This window comes from Sinocyclocheilus rhinocerous, unplaced genomic scaffold (assembly GCF_001515625.1).
Source record: "Sinocyclocheilus rhinocerous isolate Xijiao unplaced genomic scaffold, SAMN03320098_v1.1 scaffold153, whole genome shotgun sequence".
Classification (NCBI taxonomy): domain Eukaryota; kingdom Metazoa; phylum Chordata; class Actinopteri; order Cypriniformes; family Cyprinidae; genus Sinocyclocheilus; species Sinocyclocheilus rhinocerous.
The window spans coordinates 1,747,519-1,751,745 of record NW_015660878.1 but is presented as its reverse complement, the minus strand read 5'-3'; positions in this window follow the sequence as shown (position 1 = coordinate 1,751,745).

The window sequence follows — 4,227 nt, the reverse complement described above, 5'->3', positions numbered from 1 at the left end:
ATATTATATTATATTATATTATATTATATTATATTATATTATATTATATTATATTAGATTAGATTAGATTATTATGTATTTTTCCTATATTAACTATGTATATGCTGACCACAAATGTTAATGAGGTATGAATAGGAAGAGAGTGAAAATATAAATTTTTTTTGAGTCACAGTGAACACCGTTTCTGTTTTTTAAGGCCCAGTGCACTTGGGGTGAACACACTGATCTGACAAAAGCCAACAGCCGTTGGAATTTGATGTTTGAAGGGGCAAATGTGATCTTGCTTTTTTTTCCTTTATCCTTTTGTGTTTGAATTCAGCATGTTTTGCTGCATGTGCTCGATAAGAGACACTTGACCTCAGACATTTGTGTTAGTGTGGCTGGATGTCCAGTACCACTGTGACGACCATCATACGCCACCCGACCCTCAAGACATGATATGTGTGGCTATGACAAGTCGACGTTAAACTGGATGGAACTATGACGTCAGACAGCTGGATATGGGTCAAACACAGACAGGGGGACTATTATTAGATACCAAATCTTACAAACTGTCATAAAACAGTGAGTTGTTCTCTCAAATGTTCAGGGATGAAAATAGTATGCGGACAGAATGCCACTTTATATGATGATATGCGTGAAACATGCTGACAGAAGCGATAAAGATCAGGTGACTAGATAAAACTCTATCTACAACTAAAAATAGTTTTCTTTTGTTGCTAAAGTATTTACACTTCCATTCAAAAGTTTGGGGTTGGCAAGCATTTTTCATGTTTTTAAAAGAAGTCTCATTAATTTTATCCAAAATACAGTAAAAAATAAAAATAATATTGTGAAATATTCTACATTAATATATTTTAAAATGTAATTTATTGCTGTGATGGCAAAGCTGAATTTTCAGCCGTCATTGCTCCAATCTTCAGTGATCCTTCAGAAATCAATTTAATATGCTGATTTAATCATTTATTATTATTATCAGTGTTGATTAATATTTTTGCAGGAAGGGGTAGATTTAAGTTCAAAAGAACAGCATTTATTTGAACTAGAAACCTTTTGTAACATTATAAATGTCTTTACTATCACTTTAGACCTAATGCATCCTTGCTGAATAAAAATATTAGTTTCTTTAAAAAAAAAAAAAAAAACTTTGCTGTTCAAGAACATTATGAAAGAAATTAGCTCTGCCATCATTAATGTGTTTAATTAATTGATCCACAAAACATGATTTTTGCCTGGGAGAGAAAAAAAATCTTGTTAAAAATCTCTTAATTAGGTTGATGATAACTTCATACAAGATCTGTGTTTTTTTTTTATGCTGGAAAGTCCTACCCAGTCTTTTGTAGGTCCAACCCACAGTTTTTGGGTTTTGTGTAAGTTATTGGGGTCAAAGCAGTGTATATTTCAGGTATTTTGTCTCCACGTGAGGTTAAGCAGAAGTAATGAGTCAGTCTCTGTTCACACACAACACAACGTGGCTGTAAAATCAGACCCAAACACCCGGCGGGGCTCCACGCTCGTCTATTCAAGTTCCATTCCACATATTGTCTGTCTCTCTCAGTCCCTTTTCATCATTAGTTAATGATTAATCCTGTAAGTATGAATGTTTTAGCATTTGATTATGTAAAAGCACTAAAAGTTGTACATTTGTTTAAAAAAAAAAAAAACATCACAAAAACAGAAATGAAAAGAAAATATTTGGTTATTAAGCAAATTGTTTAACTTCCAAACAGAAATTCCCTTTTAGCATTACTTGTGTGTTCAGTTTAGTTTGGGACACAGAAGGCTAAGAGGATCCAGCACCATGGACAGCAACTGCATGTCCATGTCCAATTTTTTTTTTTTTTGGTAAACTTCTTCGAGACAGTACATGTGGACCCTTCTCTTGAAAACGTGAACATCATTGCTTGATGTCTATTTGAAGTGAATGTAATATTTGATATATTTCAAATATGTCTATTTGAAGTGAAATATGTGCAAAGTCAATGTCATCATATGCTTTACCAATGACCTAATGATAATTATGAAGCATTTAATACGACAAACTTTCATACTCTGCAGAAGTCTAAATGGGAACTTCAGTCACAATTCAATCACAAAGAAAGTACTTTAAAAAAGTCATTATGAATCATACATTGAGTTGCTAAATGCCAGAGTAATATTTCCACCCATTAACACACAAAAAGATGGACAAATGCACTTTGAAGTATACTGTTGACTCTCAGGATAGTCCATATATGTACATAAATAGCATCAGTGAAGCCTTTTAAACATGAGAACATTCAAAAAACTACTTGGAACAATTTCTTAGAATTATCCGGCTAGTTTCACAATGTTGTTTCCTGACCTCTTGAAAACTGCACATGTACTGAAGGCCAGGCTCATGTTCGGCTCATAATAGATCAACATCCTCACCTATACACCTCCTTTGCCGTCTTTCATAGGCAGTTGCTGTAAGTTCCAAAAGTTATATTTCTATCCAAAAATGATGAGTCGGGTTTAATATTACAATAAATTGGGTATGACACAGTGGTATAATTGTGTTCTATTAAAACCTTTAAATTAAAATGAATGGCCAGAGCAGATGCAGATTTGGGACTACAGTGTGTTTTTAAAATATGAAAAATAATTTTTTGTATATTTTTTAATGTACCTAATTGTAATGCACTCTAAAAAAAACATGTTATCACATTTAATTCTCTTTACATGTCAAACTTACTATTAAATTCTGAGTGAAAATTGTTTCTACACCAATTTTCTTTTAATGTTTCTTTCATCAAGCTTTTGATAATAGTAATAATTCACTCCCATTTAATACTGTAAAGTGTAAAAAAGATCATAATTTTAACAGTAAAAACTATAAAATGCTGTGTTAAAAACCTTTTAATTGGTTAACAATAAGTTCACTTACTACATATGGTAAAAATAATAAATCGAATGGGACATTTAAAGTAGTTTTACAGTAAAATACAGTTAAAATGACAGCATTTGGAAGTAAAATATCAAATCCTTATAATTTTTCAGTGAAAAACTGTAAATTGACATTCCTAGAATTCCCTGTGTTCTTTTTTTTTATCTTGTTTTTTATTATTAGTTTTGTATATTTGGGTTTGATTACATTTTATTAAAAAAATAAACATCATGGTAACAAAAATATAATGTTACCGGCAATACTGTAACATGAAAAGAATGGGCATAATGGACAATTTCTGAATTTTAATTTTAGAATTTTTATATCTGTGAATCCCTAGTTAAAATACTTTTTTATCTTTATTTTTGGTGAAATCTTTTGTTTGAAAGGCTACAATTCTTTTAAATAAATGCTAGTCACTTTGATAATTTATCTAATGTGATGACATTTTACAAAATTTTAAATTTGTATTTAATAATGTCCAAATACTTTTAAAAATGGTCTGTATTGCTCAGCAGACAAGCATGGTCTTTGTCTGACATTTCCATCACACAGAAAGGTTGTGGGTGGACAGTCCAGCATAGCATTCTGTACACAGTTCAGATTTATTTGGCAACATTGCTTTTTACAGGGTCTGCAGTGAAGACACTGCAGGTGGGCCAAAAAAATATGCATACATATGCATACAGCTGATCTGGCAGGCTGCATATGTGACCTTACGTAGAAGCTGCCCGCAGGGGACGTCTCCGAAGTGTTTGAAAAAACTATGTATTTTAGCAAAGCAGTTAGTTAATATGGCATGACACGGGGTGGCAGAGGTCTTCACGTTTGGCTGCATGTTCGTGTAGTGTGCAGCATGCTGCTGAATCACTGAATCACGCTAATGTTGTGGCAGCAATGAGACTCAACTTTGACTGCTCGCACTGGCTCACATGGCTCATCATGATGGCGTACAGTGAACTGATGTAAACAAACATGGACAGGAAAAATATTAGAGAGAGTGTTCATAACAGCTGGGCATTCATTACAGTCGAGTTGTGGATTTTGTGCAGTGATTTTCAGATGAGCAGTCATTGCTGAGGTTATGTGCATGTGAATCATTTTGGGCTTTGAGTGCCTAATTATGCTTTTTTTCTTATTTACTTTTCTTTTTTTTCTTTTTCTTTTTTACTTTTTTAGCAACAAGGAAAATTATGCAAACTATGTCTTGAAATTGTATTATTTTGCAATAAATAAATTGAAGCATATTTGTTGACATTTCACAGTTTTTGTTTTGTTTTTGTTTTTGTTACAGCTGTATAACACCTTGTACTGGCACT